This window comes from Gigantopelta aegis, chromosome 4, assembly GCF_016097555.1.
Source record: "Gigantopelta aegis isolate Gae_Host chromosome 4, Gae_host_genome, whole genome shotgun sequence".
Taxonomy (NCBI): domain Eukaryota; kingdom Metazoa; phylum Mollusca; class Gastropoda; order Neomphalida; family Peltospiridae; genus Gigantopelta; species Gigantopelta aegis.
In genome coordinates, this window is record NC_054702.1 from 51,404,565 (window position 1) to 51,426,735 (window position 22,171).

Sequence of the window (22,171 nt, forward strand, 5' to 3'; positions counted from 1 at the left end):
CGTTTCGTGTTGTTTCTATATTATAACGTGCACTTATCGTAATCATCGTGACATATGAACAATAGGTAACGTTTATCATATGTTTCGCGTTATCTCTAAATAATAACTAGCATTCATTGTAAGCTTCGTGCTATCAATATATGCAACGTGTATCGTGACATAACTAACCATTATCATAAGCGCCATGCTCTCTGTACACAACTTTGCAATTTTACCGTATGAATGTACACAAACCGTTATAGGTTATCGCACATCTCCTTGTGAATAAATGCGTCGGTCAATAGCCCATTGTTTACTTTCGCGTTTGGAATTTTTCTTTGTAGAGATAAGCCGTACAGCTTAAAGTGAATAACAAAATTGAATTAGTCAGTTTTACAATTCTCGCTGGCCATTACCAATTTCCGGACAAGATAACGGTTCGTGATTACTGTAAGTCGCGGTATTAGTTTGGGATCAGGGACCCACGGCGGGAAATCCTGTAAGTGTCGCCCGGCGGGCGTTCGGGAGATCAAAGAAAGTTTGGGTTATGAGAAGAAAGCTATATGCATCATGGCGAGGTCGAGACATGGGGGAGATAAAAATATACCGTTATCAAATGAGAAAATAACCGAGAGTGGATCATTAACGACAGAACGCCGTATTAGGTCGCTGTGGCAGAACATGGTAACAAGACCATATCTAGTCAGAGGAAACCGTTTGGGGGCAAGGTTTCCTCTCAAACAAACAATACTGGGGAAATAATTACCTTCATTATGTGCGTACACTTCTACCTAATTGTTACTAGACATGATTCTGCCAATCTCTCGTTTAGAATTAATTAGATATTTGTGAAATTCAGTCCATATGAAAACAGGGTTTTGAAAAGCAACTCCAAAACATGAAACATTTTTGTTACAGCCAATACAGTTCGTTTTAAAAGAGTGTTTTGTTTTGTTAAGATGCGCCCGTATTCGATTGTTGTGGGGCGGGAGGTAGCCTAGTGATAAAGCTTTCGCTCGATGCGCAGTCGGTCTGGGATCGATCCCTGTCGGTGGGCCCATTGGGCTATTTCTCGTTCCAGCCAGTGCACCACGACTGGCATATCAAAAGCCGTGGTATGTACTACCCTGTCTGTGTGATGGTGCATATAAAATATCCCTTGCTGCTAATCGAAAAGAGTAGCCCATGAAGTGGCGACAGCTGGTTTCCTCTCTCAATATCTGTGTGGTCCTCAACCATATTTCTGACGCCATATAACCGTGAATAAAATGTGTTGTGTGCGTTATTAAATAAAACATTTTCCTTTTCCTTCGATTGTTGTTGAGAGGGGGAGAGGGCATCTTCTATAATAATACAGAAAGAAAGGAATGTTTTATTTAACGACGCACTCAACACATTTTATTTACGGTTATATGACGTCAGACATATGGTTAAGGACCACACAGATTTTGAGAGGAAACCCGCTGTCGCCACTACATGGGCTACTCTTCCGATTGGCAGCAAGGGATCTTTTATTTGCGCTTCCCACAGGCAGGATAGCACAAACCATGGCCTTTGTTGAACCAGTTATGGATCACTGGTCGGTGCAAGTGGTTTACACCTACCCATTGAGCCTTGCGGAGCACTCACTCAGGGTTTGGAGTCGGTATCTGGATTAAAAATCCCATGCCTCGACTGGGATCCGAACCCAGTACCTACCAGCCTGTAGACCGATGGCCTGCCACGACGCCACCGAGGCCGGTATAATAATACAGTGTAATATATTTCTTCTAGGTTTGGGTTCTAGGATTTTTTGGGGTGTTCTTTTAAACAGTTTATCAACTCCAGAAAAAATATGGCAGTGTCAGGGTTGGGGAACCTAGTATCACTACATTACGGCCGTGCTAATATAAACATATAAGCCAATATAAACATAGTATGGATACATATAGTAAAGTACAACAGTATAGTTAAATATGGATACATGAAACAGAATAATATAACGGTGAAGTGCAATAGATTTGATTCACGTGTCTTGATGTCATTGGGAGAAGTGGGAAATGCCACAAGGGATATTGTCTTCTTTCAGGTTAGAAAACTAATTTCAGATTTAAAGGTTGGTATGATAGGCATGATTGGCTGTAAAATAAATGCCAGAGATACTCCCTTTAGTTTTCCATGTTGTTTATCTGTCAAACACATGCATATGTCGGTTTGATGCACGGTCGGTCTAGGATCGATCCACGTCGGTGGACCCATTGAGCTATTTCTCGTTCCAGCCAGTGCTCCACAACTGGTATAACAAAGGCCGTGGTATGTACTATCATGTCTGTGCATATAAAAGAAACCTTGCTGCTAATCGAAAAGAGAAGTGGCGACAGCGGGTTTCCTCTCTCAATATCTGTGTTGTCCTTAACCATGTCTAACGCCATATAACCGTAAATAAAATGTGTTGAGTGCGTCGTTAAATAAAACATTTCCTTCTTTCCTTCTGTCTGTTTTACAAACGAAGTGTTTGTGCACCAATATGAATAGACGAATAATTCGGGAGTCAGGGGTGGGGGCGGTAAATGATATGACATTTTTAGAGCAGATCTTTCTGATATGTTGTAATCTTTCAAGGTTTTATGGTGCTTGAGGCGAGTTAATTACTTTCTTCTAACTATTTGGTGAGTGCGCCAGAGTGAGCGATAGGGTAACAGGTGGTAAACAGTTTCTCACATCATCGTCTCCATTGTGAGTTCAGTAAGTGTGGCACTAACCACAAATACAACTGCAGATACCCGCTTGTATTCTACGCTTGTATTCTATGCTTGTATTTTATGCCTGTATTCTACGCTTGTATTTTATGCCTGTATTCTACGCTTGTATTTTATGCCTGTATTCTACGCTTGTATTCTATGCTTGTATTCTACGCTTGTATTCTACGCTTATATTCTATGCTTGTATTCTATGCTTGTATTCTACGCTTGTATTCTACGCTTGTATTTTATGCCTGTATTCTACGCTTGTATTTTATGCCTGTATTCTACGCTTGTATTTTATGCCTGTATTCTATGCTTGTATTTTATGCCTGTATTCTACGCTTGTATTTTATGCCTGTATTCTACGCTTGTATTCTACGCTTGTATTCTACGCTTGTATTTTATGCCTGTATTCTACGCTTGTATTTTATGCCTGTATTCTACGCTTGTATTCTACGCTTGTATTCTATGCTTGTATTCTACGCTTGTATTCTACGCTTGTATTCTACGCTTGTATTTTATGCCTGTATTCTACGCTTGTATTTTATGCCTGTATTCTACGCTTGTATTTTATGCCTGTATTCTACGCTTGTATTTTATGCCTGTATTCTACGCTTGTATTTTATGCCTGTATTCTATGCTTGTATTTTATGCTTGTATTCTACGCTTGTACTTTATGCTTGTATTCTACGCTTGTATTCTACGCTTGTATTTTACGCTTGTATTCTACGCTTGTACTTTACGCTTGTATTCTACGCTTGTATTCTACGCTTGTATTCTACGCTTGTACTTTACGCTTGTACTTTACGCTTGTATTCTATGCTTGTATTCTACGCTTGTATTCTACGCTTGTATTCTATGCCATCTCATGAGGCGGGACGTAGCCCATTGGTAAAATGCTCACCTAATGCGCGGGCGATCTAGAATCGATCCCCGTCGGTGGGCTCATTGGGTTATTTCTCGTTCCAGCCAGTGCACCACAACTGGTGTATTAAAGGCTATGTATGTGCTATGCTGTCTGTGGGATGGTGCATATAAAAGATCCTTTGTATTGTTACAAATGGAAAAATGTAGCGAGTTTCCTCTAAGACTGTCGGAATTATTCAATAACCGATGATTATTAAATTAATGTGCTCCAGAGGAAACCACTGGAGCAAAACAAACAAACTATGCCACCTATAGCAGTTATGACGAAATCCAAGTGGATCGTTGATGCAATGTATATACTATATGAAACGCATAATGTGTTGTTCCTTGGACGATTATCATATAAAATAAGGTGCGTCTTTATATACGAACTGTTGAAGTTCAGATTCAAGACTTCAGACACGTATCTAGACCAGCTACAAGTATTTGTATTGGCGATAGTCTTTGAGGCATCTAGTGAAGACTTAAGAGCTTTGTCAATTCGGGGAGAAATCCTGCCTCCTTTTAAGCTGAAAATTACATACAAATTTCCGGAGCACTTCAGGTTCGGGGACATCTCAATATAGAAATTACATTACATGACAAATAAAAAAAAAAACTAATTTTATAATTATAAAAACTAAAATTAATAAAGGAAGTCCTAAGTTTGGGGGGCCCTCTGGCAGGGGGGGGGGGGGGGGATTGCCCCCTTTGTCCCCTTATAAATCCGGCACTGATAGCGAGCGTCCGAAAGCACCACCAAAGTCATGGTGGCGTCAGTCTATTTCCATTTTCCACTCGCCTGGCGAAACGTCTTGTTACGCGCTCCACAAGAGTTATTTATTAGTCTCGCTTGTCAATTAGTGTAAAATAGCCAACTTTACGAGGCTTTTGTCTTACCTTGGAATTTGAAACCAGAAAGGTATTCGTGAACGCGGCTAGAACTGAATAACGGATGCTAACGTTGTTTTCTACCGAACACATGGGACCGTGCCAGAAACCTGTGCTACTGGTTGGTCATCCGAGAAGTCTCCTGTAGAAGTTATCTCCGACCTGTTCGAGGTATTCCCAGGAGCTGTTTCCAATCTATCTCCAAGTATTTATACCTTGGCGAAAGATAAAAGACGGGGTTTTTTGTTGGTGTTGTTTTTGTTCAACTCTCAAAAAGAAGTCTAGCATTTGTGTTTACCTTGTCTAGAAGTTAGTAATCATTCATGCTTTTTATAATGTGATTAAAACAGTCTTTGGTTTGACCAGCTAGAGCGCGAATCGGTAAGTCATATTATATGTATTGTCATATTCTGAACGGTAACATATTTTGCTGTAATTGACATACGTTTTAGCATTTGCACTGATTTTAAACAACCAATATTTAGAGATGTTAGTATCCTGTACATGTATTTGTTTTTCTTTTGTAGCGTCTTTCAAACAAGTAAGCGATCCATTTCATAGTAATGATTATTTTACATAGTGATTTGTAAGCTCTAGTAGTAAATATCTTTCATTTTATATAGAATTGTGTTAATCGGTTATTACTAAAGTGTGTGTGTGTGTGTGTATATATATATATATATATATATATATATATATATATATATATATATACATGAATGTATCTGAAAGTATACGATCGCATGTAAGTGGTGTGTGCATCTATGTATGTATGTGTGTGTATGTCTCTCTCTCTCTCTCGCTCTCTCTCTCTCTCTCTCTCTCTCTCTCTCTCTCTCTCTCTCTGTGTGTAAATTATGTCCGTCGCTCTCTCTCTCTCTCTCTCTCTCTCTCTCTCTCTCTCTCTCTCTCTCTCTCTCTCTCTGTGTGTCTGTTGTAAATTATGTCCGTCGCTTTCTCTCTCTCTCTCTCTCTCTCTCTCTCTCTCTCTCTCTCTCTCTCTCTCTCTCTCTCTCTCTCTCTCTCTCTCTTGGCATGTATGTGTTCCAATAATCCGTTTTACTTAGCCTCTCAAACTCCATTATTAGTATATTATACTACCAAGAACATGACGAATTTCACCTAGAGACCGCCACCCACCCCCCCCACCCCCCCACCCCACCCCCATCTCTCCACCATGTACTGTCAATTCGTCAAAGATGATGGCGTCTATGAAAAACATTTCAAGAAAACGCTGAAGAGACTCAAAACTCTCATCCATCTTTCAAGTGCTTTTATTAGTAAAGACTTCGTCAATCTCGAGACTATTTCCGACACAAGGCCAGACAAAACACGCACACAATGGCATGCACCGCTTTTGAGTGTGTGCGTGATGACACGAGGTAGAAACCCGATAGCAATACTTGCTGGGTTCCTGACCTCTTGAAGACGAGTCAGTTGCCGAGACGTCCATGACCATCTCTAAAGGCGTTTATAGACTGGACCCTGCGCGTATGTGCGGTCCGACTGTTGCGTCTGCGGTTTGCGGTTTGGGCATAAACACCATGTACGATTTATTTATTTTTTAATTTCATTGTGGTTAGCCGCATGCTTTTTCCAGACGCACGCATCGCACGTATTCAGTCTAGATGCTCTCTCTAGACTGTTACGTCTGCGGTTTGCGGTTTGGGCATAAACACCATATACGATTTTTTTGATTTTTTTTTGTTCATTGTGGTTAGCCCAATGCTTTTTCCAGACGCACGCATCGCACGTATTCAGTCTAGATGCTCTCATTGAAACTAATATATTTCGATTTTTTTTTTTTTTTTTTTTTTTGTCCGCACCACATCCAGTTTATATGAGCCTTTAGGCGCAGTAAGAATTTCGACAGAAGGTACACTAATCGCGAGCCTTCATTTCCTTTATAATATTCACTTCGAAGAAATATATTGACCTGGGGCAGTACGATTAAAATTACCGATACGATATTCGTATGAACAATTTTACTTCTTTTTTTTTCTCTTCTTTTTTTGGTCTTGAATCGTTCGTATGTGCAATGGGCGGGATTTAGCTCAGTCAGTTGAGTGCTCGCTTGTGGTGCTTGCGTCGCAGGATCGAACCACCTCGATGGATCCATTCAGCTGACTGGGTTTTTTTTTTCTCCTTCCAACCAGTGCAACACAACTGTTCAAAGGCCCTGGTATGTGTTTTCCTGTCTGTGGGAAAATGCATATAAAAGATCCCTTGCTGCATTAGGAAAAATATAGCGGGTTTCCTTGATGACTACGTGTCAGTATTACCAAATGTTTGACATCCACTAGCCGATGATTAATTAATCAATGTGCTCTAGCGGTGTCGTTAAACAAAACTAACTTTTTTTTATTCGTAAGAACTGTTGTAAAATCAACGACGACTGGAATTTAAAAAATAAAACGTTTCGTATATAACAGATCTCTTAAATAGTAAGAACCAAATAAAACCCTCTCATAAACACACACACATGCACGCACACATACACACGCACACACACACACACACACACACACACACACACACACAAAACAAATTTAAATTAGAAGAGGTATTGTTTAAATTTTAACTATGAAGTCTTTATGATATGATCCAGTTGATTACACACACCAGTGTTACCAATAGTACAATATACTAAACTAAAAACGATGAAAGCGCTAATACTTTAAGATAATTCTTAGTTAATTAAAAAAAATTGAGTGTCTGTAGGAAAGTGCACATGAAACGATCTCTTGCTAGAAGTTTCCTATATACGTGGCAACGAGTCTCACTTGATACAAATTAAACACGAGATCAAGGCTGCGTTCAGCCAGACAGGTTTATGCAGCTCACGGTAAACCAAATGGCCACGCTGTAACCAAACAAATAGTTCGCGAACGTCAGGGAAACGTTAGGTCACGGAACTTGTGGCAAATTTATCAAGGGGTTTTTGTGTGTGGTTTTTTACATCCGCACCCGCTTCCGCACACTTTGTCCGTTGTCTGTCAAATCCGATTGTATTGAAATTAGTACAAGCAGGCCTGGGCCCCGTTCCACAAAGCGATCGTAGCGCTAAGATCACCTTAAGTGCATATGTCAGCTGTGCAGTTACGGTGATCTTAGGGCTAAGATCGCTTCGTGGAACGGGGCCCTGATCGTCCCCATTGTTGCACATTTACATCCGCCCGCAATGCAATCGAATTTGGTAGCCGACGGATATCTTAAGCGGAAGCGGATGCGGCTGAAAAAAGGATACATTTGACCACGGCCTAAGTGTTGTAATGATTAAATGTTAGACATCAACCTGCCATGCTTAAAACATGTGCTGAGTTGTCGCTTAAATATCCCGTTTTAATATATAGATATGTGTTATCACAGAACGCACTGCCGTCGTAGATACATAAGGCCAGTTGTTTTTGATTAATAGGTTTACGGATCCGCCGAAGTTCATTAAAAAGTCCCGCTGGAAAAATAAAAATGCAAACCTACATTTTTTTATTATTTTTACCGCCGTTCTGACCAAAAATAAATAAATAAAAAAAGTAATTCAAGGGTATTTTTCCCAAAATTATACTTGTCAAATCATATTCTGTCTTTGTTAAATTATTTATTCAGAAGTACGTTGCGTTTTGACTTTGCCGTGTACTGTGCGGGTGCACAGGTGCATGGCCACCATCTTGTTGTTGTTGTTATTGATACTTGCGGAAAGCGGCTATATGTCGAAATCAGAATTTCAAGTAGCAGAATTGAACAGTTTATCGTAGTATGTCTGTATTAACTAATTCAACATCATAAATACATATCAAAAGTATAAATCAATAAGCATCTATGTATAATACAGTATTTATATGCCTGAATGCCAAAGCAGAAAAATTACGACATGTGCAGACCAATTTCTGTTGAATCCGGGTTGTTTCGCCCTAAAACCATTTCGAACCCTGTGTTGTTTCGCCCTTAGACCCGTTCACCCAGGGTGGTTCGTTCTAAAATCTTATTCGTACGGAGTCGTTTCGCCCCAAAAGTGAGTCGATTCGCCCCGATTATATATTTATTAGTGTAATTGTTTTGAAATAACATGAATATATCCACATTAGTTATTTAAACGAGATATAAATACTGTAAAACCCGGGAAGCAGAATGGTAGTGGATGAGAAAGTACATGCAACCACAAAATCCATTTGCAACATATATGTGTGTGTGTTCATGATGAATAATCTGGATTTGAAAATTTTCTTTTTTTTTCCTCCGACAGAAAAAATTGGTCAGAAAAAAAAGAAAAAAAAAAAATGGATCCAAAACTTTTATTTTTATTTTTATTTCGACCACCTACATATATTTTGTGGGAAAAAATCCGTAAACCATTTAATAAAAAATAGGTGGCCTAAACGTTCAACCAATACTTGTGCTAGGCGCAGGCTACTAACTGCTACGACAAAATTGGCCAAAGTTCTGCCTCTCCCGACTGTCCAGTTGCTAGTCTCAGCGCTCTTACAACTCTATCAACGTCGTATACAACTTCTTCGACTGATTAGTTGTTAATCTGAGCGCACCCAGCAGGTTTCCTCTCTCAGTCTGTGTGATCTTTAACCATATGTCTGACGCCATATAACCGTAAATAAAATGTGTTGTGTGCGTCGTTAAATAAAACATTTCTTTCTTTCCATCTTAAGTCGGGAGATGGAAAAATTACAACGCAACCGTCGAGCTGGCCAACTTCGTTGTGACAGTAGACAGTCTGAAACTAGCATTATGCGCTATGTGTAAAAACAGCCACAAAAGAGAATATCAAAAATGGCCTTTTAGGACAGTCGGCTGGCTACTTATTACATGTCAGTTTATGCTATAGTAGAAGGTTTGAGAGAACAAATATGGCCTTTTAACACGTGGCTGTTTAATACCGTTGGCCGCTTGAGCACATTTTACTATAAGGCCCATGATTCGAAAACAAGTCTTAGTCCGGTTTGATTTATGCGAGCATTCATTTTTTGTAGAACATAACTGTTACATTGAACCATATAACGAAAATATCTCTAATAACATATTGGTTAATGGACAGTTTGTGAAACTATCGTGCGAACATGCGTCTGATCTTCCTGCCTGTGTTCGCACTTCCGTTGAAATCTGCTATATGGCGTCTGGTGCCGTTTTGAGCTTGGACTTAAGGGAATGCTTATTAGTGGTTTTGGTGGCATAGTGGGTATTGGTCTAAACTGAAAATAGCATAAAGCATAAATAAAAAAACATTTGGTTTGTCATGGCGTGCACATTTGGCAGACAGTATGAGGTCTGACATATAGAAGGACAAGGGAATGTCGGTCGATTCCAAATTAAAATGAAAGGAAGTGATCTTTATATATACAGTATTCCAAATTAAAACTTTTAATTTGGAATCGACCAACATTCCCTTAAATATATATTGATATCACAGGCATAAAGCACCGAGTCACACGGACTAATTAAGATGCTTCGATCGACAACGATGACGCATCGGCGGGCAAACAAAACAGAAGAGATAAAGCTTTAAGAAATAATTACACCAATTGAACTATTGAACTTAACGCAAATTGTTTCTTTTCGCTTTTTCTTGGCGTTGTTAATATAATAATGATGAGATTACTAAAAGAAAATTATCTTACAGATTTTGTTTTCGGATGTTATACGGAGACACATGATAGATATCAAGCTATTTTCGTTTGATGTATTGGTTAAGGTAGGAAATGAGAGCAAATATGAATTAGTGATCATATATGATCGTTAAGGGGACATTCCTGAGTTTGCTGCATTGTAAGATGTTTCCGACTAATAAAATACTTCATCGATAAAACTTACATATTAAATATATTTTCTTGTTTAGAATATCAGTGCCTGTATATTCAATGTGTTTCTGGTCGTCTTAATATTTGTAAGAAGCCCAAACTGAATTTTGTCTTCAAATAATTTCGTACGTATGAAATTTTTTTTTAACCTAATACAAATATTAGAACGACTAGAAACACGTTTAATATACAGCCACTAATATTTTATGAAGAAACATATATTTGATATGTAATTACAATCGTTAAAAAGTCTCTGTTAGTCGATAACATCTTAAAAATTGCAGCAAACTCAGGAATGTCCCTTTAATAAGTATACACTCTGTTGTTAAATGACGACCCACGAACCACACAAACATAATATTGTAAAGATTATCTTTTCATTATCGATGATACATTATGTATGTGAAATTAACATTAAAATTATATCATTGTTTGGTATAATATTTAAGCTAAGGAATTAGATTATTTAATAAACAAAATACCTATATATTCCTATGGTTCCATTTACCCTTGTTAATACCAAATCACGCAAATGACCTATATATTTTTATGCATAGGAATTTAAACTGTTTATTCGACATCAAACAGCCGTTAGGGTATCGTTAACAAACTATTAATTTGCTTTATACGGACTATTCAGGCGAGAGTGTAGGTGTGTGTGGGAGTGGGGCTTTGGAGGATTGAACCCTACTACTCCTAGAATTAAAAAAATATATAGATATTCCGAGGGAGCATGACCCTAGAAACTTCGCTCCCCACAGTCTAGGCACCCCCCCCCATAAACTTGGTATAATCTCTGATAATTGATAAGTGTAAATCACATTTCACATGTATATGCTGTCTACACTTATATTTACATGGTACTGTCCTAGGATCGATCCCCGTTGGTGGACCCATTGGGCTATTTCTCGTTCCAGCCAGTGCTCGACAACTGGTGTAACAAAGGCAGTGGTATGTACTATCCTGTCTGTGGAACAGTGCATATAAAAGATCCCTTGCTGCTAATCGAAAAGAGTAGCCCATGAAGTGGCGACAGCAGGTTTCCTCTCTCAATATCTGTGTGATCCTTACCCATATTCTGACGCCATATAACCGTAAATAAAATGTGTTAAGTGCGTCGTTAAATAAAACATTTCCTTCCTTCCTTCCTTCTTATTTAAAACGGATTTATTCGTTTACCACCAATGTTGATTTCAAATTCAGGTAAAGTTAAATGCGGTAACCTTTTATTCTTCTTTTTATTATTTTTTGTTTTGAGCTTGCGACAAACCGCCAACGATGTCACCACTCCTTTCTATTTCCCATCCGCGCGTAGTGATAAGGCTTCTACGACTTCTCTTGAAAGCAGCGCGCGGTCTGCAGCGAAACTGATTCTGACATTTGTATCTTTGTAAGCGACAATGATTTACCAAATGGTACACAGTGTGCAATGTTTCTGTCCCTACATAATGTTAATTACCGATTAGCATTGTGCAAAACAGATCATAGCTGGAGCGTCTGCTCATGTGCAAAACAGAAGGCCGAACCTTCGCGAATAATTTGACGACCATCGTCTTGTGTCATAATACAATTATCTTGTGTCATAATACATTTACTTAACGTTAAGTGCAAAAACCAGTCTAGTGAGCGACCGCGATCACTCGCCATCCTGTCTCAGATTAAAAACAGATAATGTTTTTTAAACTGCACTAGATCAGAGATATGCAGTATTTTCTAACGTGCAACGGATCATAAAGCATTTTCTGACTGAACAGATCACAGATAGAGCATTTTCTAACGTGTATTACAACTAGAGTATTTTCTAAAGAGGCGATGCGACAGAGCATTTTTCTAATGCTAATTTTAGACTATCAACTGTCGCGACGGAGTTGTCCAACTCAACATTTCGGTTGTAATCTCCCCCCCCCCCCCCCCCCCTCCACTTCCAACTTAGGACGGGTGCGCTCAGACTAACAACCAATCGGTCGTAGTAGTTGTTAACGACGAGAATCGGGTTGCAAGAACGCTCAGACCTATCAACCGGATAGTCTTAGAGTTAGAAAAGTCGTGAGATCGACGAGGTGGCCAACTCCGTCGTAACAGTTGATAGTCTGACACTAGCATAACAGAGACGTTTTATTGATATTATAAACAAGAAACTATATTTAGTATATCTAAGATTGGTCAATGCAAGATTTCTTTAGTCGGTAACATCTCACATTGGCAACAAAAAAAAACCCACTCAGGATAGTCTCTTTAATTGATCAATGCGCTCTAGTGATGTTGTTAGACACAACAAACCAGTTTTTAAAAGACAGGTGTTGGTGGAATTTAAACAGTAACCATTTACCGCGCATCTCCTCCACACACATAATACCTTCTCTACGCTACCGACCAGTCTTGATTTCATTTCATTTCAACTTAGTTTCGTGCTTATATCCAATTAAGGTTCAATCACGCTGTCCTGGGCACACACCTCAGCTATCTGGGATGTCTGTTCAGGACAGTGGGTTAGTAGTTTGTTGGTTAGTGGTTTGTGAGAGCCTTTAAGAACTCGCTCTGGGTTGGAGCCGGTACCGGGATGTGAACCTTGTACCTACCAGCCTGTAGACCAATGGCTTAACCATTGCGCCAACGTATAGCCAGGTTTTCGCATTCAAAAAAAAAATGGCTATCAAAACTAGTGTTTTCTCAGCTTCTCCATCATCGTAGGACTCCTCTTTCCGTATCTTTCTCTCGTGCTGCTATCTTTACTTGGGTTTTGTGCGGTAAACTTTAGTGTTCTTAGTGATAAACCGAGTTACCGAATTCACATTAAACATCCATATATTTGATAACACACAGCAGCGAGAATGTGTTTTGCGCAGACGATAAAGCCATGATCGGGTCGCGATAGATGGAGCAGGTTGCCGCCGCTCACGTTACAGAGCGATCAACTCGACATTGTGATACAGAAACAGCAGGAAAGAACAGAAGTAAGCACCATGCCAAGACAACCACTAAAAGCGGGACAATTAGGAATTGCTAAATATGTTTGCGAAACATATTAGACCACGGCAGACGTCATTAACATGCTGCATTGTATGGCTTGAGTTTCATGGGGGGTGGGGGACGTGAAGGGGGGCGGGGGGTTAGGAAGTGTGGGGTTATTAAGTAGGGTCAGTAGTCGATGGTGCATGGTGTTAAAGGTATATAATGCCAAACCTACATTTCAAGAGTTAAATAGTCAGACAAACGTTTTAAATATGTTAGTCCAATTTAGGGCAGCCATTTTAGATTTCAATATGGTAGCCATGTTGTTGTTTTTTGTGTGGTTCTTTTTTTCTCTCAACGGGCAACGGGCAACTCTTTTTACGTGCCCCTATCCACGAAGGTTCAGGCACGCCCACCACGGATTTAGCCTCTGACTTCGCCAGTGACTAACTCCGGAGCAGGAGTTGGGGGGGGGGGGGGGGGGTAAGTTTGAGTTGGGCGGAATTTGGAATAAAGCCATTTAGTAAGGTCAACGCGAGCGCGGACCAAATAGCAGACACTTCGTAAACTTGAAGTACACCGAGTGGGAGCCGTGCTCTGATTGGCTGAATTTCGATTCCTCGGTGAAGCCTGTATTTTACCTAAGTCTACAAAGAGTAACTGCATCCAAAACATGTCCGGACTCTAAAATTTAACCTAAAATAGTTAAGACTGCTCAGCCAAAAGGTTTTTAAGGTGATTTTGAGCAATTGAACGGGCGCCAAAATAAAATGCGTTAGACTACTTATAAAAAAATAAACATAAGAATTTTGAACTGCTTCCAAAACGTTTAAAGTCTAACTAGCCCATATATTCGTCCAGGCGGTGACGAGCTTTCTTGCATTTTTCAGAATTATTATTTATTATTCCTTATTATATTTCCGTTGTTTTTATCTCAAACACCTGTGCACCAAAATTCACGGAATTTGGAAGGTAGATGGGAGCTAACGGTGCTTCAAAAGCTTCAAAACAAGAATATTCCAAACTTGCATATTGCGACCATGCAGGATTGAGATCACGTTTTCTGCTGGAAATGTCTTTAATGCGTTTTAGATAAGAGTGCGATAAATTCACTTAAAAACTAGTCTGCCATATGAAGTAATTTGTCAGCAAACATTATCTGTCAGTCTGGCCCATTAAACATGTCAGCAACTATGGCGTAGTCTGAAAAACAAAAACAACAAACAACAATCAATACACAAAACATAAACAAAGAAACCTAAACAACAACAACAAACAAAACAAAACAAACATGGCCACCATCGACCCATCAACACTGAACATATGGAACATTATAGATTTTATTGGTAAAAGTCTATACTCATTAGTTATGGAACGTTGCAGGTTTAGAGGGGTAGGATTTGCTTTAGTTAATGCTTGCGGCTGTTTAGTAATTGAACTTAGCCTCTAGAAGGCATTATATGAAATAAATGTTTCCTCTATAATGATACACACAGTTGCCCCTCTTGCTTCTCATTATATTATGCAGCTGGTGTCTTCACCATCCACGCCTAACTTCTCCCTACGGGCCATTTCGTTAATTTAAACTAGCACAACCTGTTCTTTTGGGGAATGCCGGCCGTAGTCCGTTTTGACGTTTAACCATGTTTGATGTTGAGTGTGTGCTTAAATTGACAATAACTAGCGACTGCCCCGGAACTGACCTCTCGAAAGCATGCAATTATCTCCGACCAATAACACGATTTGATAGACCTCATATTATCGGGATGCAGCTACTGTTTGTAGTTTAGAACTTAGCTTGTCCTCGCGTATTGTTCGACCATGCCAAATTGTTCACTCGAAAGAACGTGGATATTTGGTTAACAACACCTCAGCATATATTAATCTACGGCTATTATATTTGGTCAGTAACATTTGGCTATTTTGATACTTGGTCAAGAGAGAGAGCAAGAGGGTGAAAACTACCAAATCAAATCACTATAGACGACAATAGTAACATATGTGGCGTATCAATCGACATAAACACCACGGATATATATACTACCACCCCTCACCCTTAAAGTGAATCAGAAACAAAATGAAGGTCAAGCTGCTCATTTCAGAGATAACTGGTAGCGTCTATGACTACCCTAGTTCCGCATAAAATTGAAGTACTTTTTACAGGTACCGCATACATGTTTCAAGCACAAGGTTACTTGACACAGTGGTACTAGATGAAACAACATTGCATACATTTTTTGCCCAGATGATACTTAAATGTTTTACAGCCAACAAACTCACTTTTGTCACCAATCACAGGACTTGTGGTGTTAACTTCTGTATCAAAAGTTGGGTGCACCTGTTTGGTTTAGTACTACGTAGAGAGGAAATATCCTGCCGCCAAATAGCCTTGTTCTACATAATTGACAGCAGGTGATATTTTTTATTTATCATAGATACAAATCCTTTGATGTACCAGTTGCAAGGCGCTGGCTGTGCGTGTACTGTTCCTTGTCGTAGTGCAGGGATGGCAAGATTCTGATGGGTTTCCATGAGAGTGGCGAATACAGCACATACTCGGTATCAAATGGAAATTAAACAACCTCTATGAGCAGCTGTGATAATGTTTTCAAATATGTTTTTCATTTTGTGCAATACTGGTTTCGTTTACTACAGTTACATACACGGTTTCCATGGTCTGACCACAGCGTTTATTTTTGTCTCTCTGGAGATTTTATTTTTGGTATGTTGTGTTGATCTTTCACAGCTGTTTACTTTGATTTATTTTTTTGCCTTGATAACTGGGTTCAATACTACGACACTGTTTTTTGGTCTGACCATAGCGTTTATTTTTGTCTTTTTGAAGATTTTATTTTTTGGTATTTAATATTTATATGATTCGTTGTGTCTTTCACAACGGTGACTCTTTCACTGAAGTTTACACTATGTTTATTAATAGTTTTATAATTTTACACCGATAGTGATAATAAAATAACTAACTTTGATGTGGGTTGTGATTTTTTGGGTCTGTTTAGTTTTTTAGTTGGTTTTTTTGTGTTTTTTTAGGGGGTGGGGGTTGTGTGTGAGTTGGGGGGTAAGTGGTTTTTTGTGCAGGTGTGTTGTTAAACATTAATTCATTCATTCAAGTCACTGGCTGAGACGGAAACCAGCTCGAGTGTTTTTTTACACCCAAACGATGGAAAGTATGATCAATATTGTCATCAAAAGGACACATTGTGTTTACATTTACCATAGTTTGACACCCAATAGCCGATGTATTTTTCGTGCTGGGGTGTGGTTAAACATTCATTCATTCATTCATCAAAAGGATGAAAAAGCAAAATCGTAAATAATTTTAGATATCATTTATCATGCAAGTTTTTTTTAAGCATATCTAATGAGAGTTGTAAAATAAATCGTTTCTAACATACACGGCTGTATTTTACTTCTTACATATCCTCAAAAATCAAGTTTAAAAAAAACTATTCAAATGTATTTTTCAACATAGCGTCTTGCGCATTGAACATACATATTAGTTTCAGTAGAGTTAATTTCACTGTACGGTTTGGCTTTGACGTCCAGGTCATCTCCCTGGATCACACATTCGGAGTTCTTTAAGTCTATCTCCAACGTGCGGCATATTGCCGTGAACTACCACCACTCTCACACAGTGTTACCTCAAACGTGTGCGTGTAAGAAAATAGGGTCAAGCTGATTTCAACACGATTTATTATTTATTGTAAAGCCGTAACGAATATGTTAATTATATTGAAACTGGTTTCAACGCAATTTATTCGCCATTGTAAATTTGTAACATGAAACATTAAATTCCAGACTATTTCTTCTTATTTCTAAAGCCACAACAAGAGCATTAAATTAAATCTGCTTTCAGCGCAATTCATTGTAAAGCCTAACATGTTTGCCACTATACGTAACAAGACCGCTAAAGCTCACAATATTATTAATGGCAAGATCCTTGAAATCAATATAAAGACGAGACAGGTTGTGAGAGAAACTTCTTAAACTGCTTCGAGTGGCAGGGCAAAATATATACGTCTGCCTGTCTGTCTCACTTCCGCTTCCCCATATATCTGATGACTCTCTCTCTATATATATATAAATAGAGGTGTGTGTGTGTGTGTGTGTGTGTGTGTGTGTGTACAATTGTATAACTTTAAGAGCGCTGCTGATTAGGTCATGGTCCGACAGGCATGGAAATGAAGAAGAAAATTCACATTGGTTCCAATACAGTAGACTGGGAACAATGACATTACACTTCAACGTTGTATGATGTAAGTTCATAAAGATTAAAATATTTGGTTGTTGTTGTTGTTGTTGTTGTTCTCTCTCTCTCTCTCTCTCTCTCTCTCTCTCTCTCTCTCTTTCTCTCTCTCTCTCTCTCTGTGTGTGTGTGTGTGTGCGTGTGTGTGTGTGTGTGTGTGTCCTCACAGTAGTATATCAAAACAATCTAAAATTTAAGAAACGTAAATCATAAAATATTAACGTTCTTAAAAGTTTGCGAAACACATATAAGTGACATATTGCCTACAAAAAACCTTAGCGATATCGTCATATCAAACATTTAAAGGGATATTCCTGACTTTCCTGCATTGTAAGATGTTTCCGACTAATAAAGTATTTCTACGATTAAACTTACATATTAAATATATTTTCTTGTTTAGAATATCAGTGTCTGTATTTCCAATGTGTTTCTGGTCGTCTTAATATTTGTTAGAAGCCCAAACTGGATTTTGTTTTCAAATAATTTCGTACGTACGAAAAAAGTATATTTTAGGAAATAAAATGAAATTTAACGTAGTACTAATATTAGAACGATCGGAAACATGTTTAATATACAGCCACTAATATTTTATGCAGAAGCATATATTTGATATGTAATTACAGTCGTTAAAAAGTCTCTGTTAGTAGATAACATCTTAAAAATTGCAGCAAACTCAGGAATGTCCCTTTAAAACAAATGTTGTAGGATCAGCTGAAATAATACTTTTGATCCAATTTGGCGTTACAGATAATTCAAATTTTGTAGAAACGTGCGGTAATGTGTATGCCAACTAACCATTGTTTACAATCCATTTGGTTTGGCCACGTTAGCATGTAAACATTGTTGTGTATTTAGTTAATCGTCGACAAACAGTATTAGCTAAGTTTGCTAAAATTTCATTCTCGCCAATATTTATAGTACATCGCAGGTAAGTGTGAATATTTCGTGAATACAGAACACGAAAATTGATGTTGTGTGTAAACAGAGGATACTGGAAAAGACTGACAGCATGTGACACTGTCGTTACATCAGCATTGAATCTATTGTAGGGAAAAAAGGAAGAAACCGTTAATATCCATGAAAATGTATGGCAATTAATTATCGAGATGGAATCACATTGACGTGCTTCTCACAAGTACTTTATTCATGCAATCTCGGGTAAACACTCCACAGACACAGACTATGTAAAAACTATCACTATCAGACGTGAACTCCGTCGACACGAACAACAACTTGTAGGTGCCTCTTCGGCTGAAACACAATTCAGTTGGTTCTAAATTAATTTCCAGTTGTGTATTTTAGCCAAGGAATTACACGTAAGTATTCTACAGAAATAATACTGAAATTATTATAAAGGTCAAATACCTTATTCGATAGTCTGTTCCGTGACCTGTTCATAACCGGGATTAGAACGCGTTACAAACACGTTTAGCCCTGACAGTTGAATGCGTGCTCAAATTATTGTTCGTAACAACCAGCGATTGGCAAGTGCCAGGGACTAAATAAAAGTCTTGGCAATTTATTTCATTATTTGTGATCTTATAATGGGTGATGACAGACCAGCACGCAAGTGTTCTCAATCAAACAAAGCGTGGTCTCCAATCCATCAGAAACCATCAAAGGCATTTGATGGAACAATTTTCTTTTTTTCCACAAAATCAGTCTTGGCCTTATCTTGTCACCAACATGATTACAAAGTAATAACTGTCATTCTTGGTTAATGTTAGTCTAGCCACTGTTTGAACTGTTAAGCTTGGCGATAAATATCGGGTTACTATTGTCGTATGAATTTGGATGTTAATAAACACTAGTGCCTCATGGCCACCAGCTTTTGCTTTGATCTTTTTTCTTCAAGTGGCGTATCCAATAGTGTGGAGAGATGTTTAATTATCGGATGTGTCATAATTATACATGCTAATAAGTGCGTCACGTGAGGAAGAAATATAGATTTTTTTATTGGTCAAAGTCAGAAAGACGAAAACAACAAAAGCATATCGAAAATGACATCTCATCACAAAGGTAATAACATAGCGATATGCATTATTAATGATGGATAGACATCAAGAGAACAGTGTTACAAATTATTTTGATGAAGTTAAGAAAGGCTAGTAATGAAGAAAGTCAAATATGAAGTATCGTAATATTAACGTTATTACATGTATTTCGTAATATTCGGCACGTTTGATACCAGATATATTGTGACATATGTCAATAAAATCCATGAAGGACAAACTGCAAAAATAAACATAATAATATTGGTGAGTAAAGTGTTGGATCGTTGAATCATACAACGCCAAAATATTTGCAACGATTTATCTTCTCCGTAACACGACAATATTTAAGTATATATTTAATTAATTACCTGTTCATGTATATGTAACTGCAGTCTTTCGGGTGCTTTATATATATATATATATATATATATATATATATATATATATATATATATATGTGTGTATGTGTATGTGTATGTGTATGTGTATGTGTATGTGTATGTATATGTATATGTATATGTATATGTATATATATATATATACATATACCACCATATTTTATTTTATTTTATTTTATTTTATTTTATATGTATGTATGTATATTATGAATGCTCAAAGGCCAGTAGGCCTATTGCAATAAACTATATATCTCGTTCTACAATATAGTATTCGATTAACATTTAGCTGAAATAGCCATGTTTGTTTTAACATAAAACAATATAATATATTTTGTTGTTTTGGTGTCAGAATATCCAATGTGTTTATGGTCGTTCAGTTCCAGTAGTGTTACATTTTCACATCATAGGATGATTTAAATGCCCAATATCAAACAATCTGGTGTCAGCAAACAGAGATTATTATTTTTTATATATAACATTAATAACAACAAAAATAACAATTAATAATAATAACATTATGTACGTACAGGCCAGACGGAGACACAAAAATTGTATTCTATTTATATTAATAAAATGACTATATAATAAAGTATATTATAAAAATGAAATGATAAAAGTACTTGGACATAATTAAATTAAATTACTGCCTCATTGACAGACGGAACAAGAACTTTATGTTTAGAAATACAGCTGTCAAATCCAGTTTGAACTATTACAAACATTAAGACTACCAGAAATATATTCATTATATAACTTCTAATAACGTGGAAATTCTAAGCAAGAAAATATAATTGAGATGTAATGTTGAAAGTTGAAAAGCTCTGTCATCCTGAAACATATTACAACAGCTGACAAGTCGAAGGAACTCTCTTGAGTTTAAATTGAATTACCAGTCAAACGAATGTTTGCAAAGTACAATCTCGATTTAAAATTATATTTAAAGAAAAACCAATTAAACTCGCATTAGGTGTGGGTGGCCCGCCGAGTTAACAATAGCAGACGGAAATGTAGCCCACTACTGACTGAATTTTAAGAGGCTGACTTAAGTGATGGAACCCACTCACAGTCGCTTCTCTTTAAAACAGGCAATGCCAAATGTCTGTAACCGCTGTTAATTAAGATGCAGAAAGTGTACATTGGGTAACATATTGAAAGCTTCATTAGCGAAAGGAAAGAAAGTGAATGCATGTTTAGCATCATTGAATAATTTAAATTATAATTGTTGGATGTCGACACTTGGTGCAATTGCAGTGCATTGTAATTTATGACAAAAAGATATATACGTTAATAACAATAAACTTGAATTTAACGAGGGTTTTGTTGTTGTTGATACTAGTTGCGATTTATGTTTACTATTAAATACAAAACGTACAGCATTTCTAATTAATATAGTCCTTGTTCCACTTCATACACACAGACACACAAACACATATATGCATATCCACTACCTTTTCGAACCTGATCCCGTGCGTGTCAGTTGTGTGCTGTTGTAGTGTGTAATGCATTTTATGACAGACGGCCGTGCAGATCACAATTTAAAATAATTAAATAATTTTCTTACACCCGTTGGTGAGAACATCATTTGTTAATTTCGATAACACATATTGTTAACACATATACGTGTGATAACAGTTTAGATATACGACTGGCTGCTCCTGAGTGATGACCAGGGCCCAGATTTTCGAAGCTATCTTAGCGCTACGATATCGTAACTCCGCCATAGGCTATTGCACGCCTTCGTTGTGACGTCAAAGCTTACGACAGTTTTACGATATCGTAACGCTAATATAGCTTCGAAAATCAGTTGCCAGGGCCCGTGCTTATATAACTTTTAGAGTTCAGACGCAATCTCTAATGACGTCACACGCATACAATTTGTATAGCGTTGTCATGACGTTAGAGTCTCAGACTCTATTAGAGTCTTGAGTCTAAGACTCAACAAGTGTTATCAGCATCAGGCCTGATAGCTAATGTCATACATCCAAAGAAAGAAAAATACACACACTTGAAATGAAATTTATTTGTCTGTGACGCATAAGTTAGCTACCAGCGCATGGGCTGTAAATAGGTTTTAATCGAGAAAAGACTTTCGAATTTGCTTAAAACCTGTGTTTTTTTAGGATATGTAAGAAATAGAATACTACATTCGTGTCCGTTAAATACCATTTATCTTACATCTCGTTGTCTAAAAACGTATCAAATTCGCTTTCGCTTGTTAAATTTGTGTTAAAACAACTCGTTGTAAGATAAATGATCATCT

At 37.7% G+C, this 22,171-nt stretch overlaps 1 protein-coding gene across 2 annotated transcripts in view; it reads left to right on the plus strand.

The window, feature by feature from the left end:
* Positions 1–22,171, plus strand: part of LOC121370696 — a 74,114-nt gene that overhangs the window by 37,352 nt on the left and 14,591 nt on the right. Inside the window, exon 1 of one of the 2 annotated variants that reach the window (XM_041496107.1) lies at positions 4,756–4,880. The exons of the other annotated variant lie outside the window; for it this stretch is intronic. The gene's annotated coding sequence lies outside the window, so the exon portion shown is untranslated. Of the gene's footprint in view, positions 1–4,755; positions 4,881–22,171 lie in introns of those variants that run through there. 2 annotated transcript variants of the gene reach the window in all.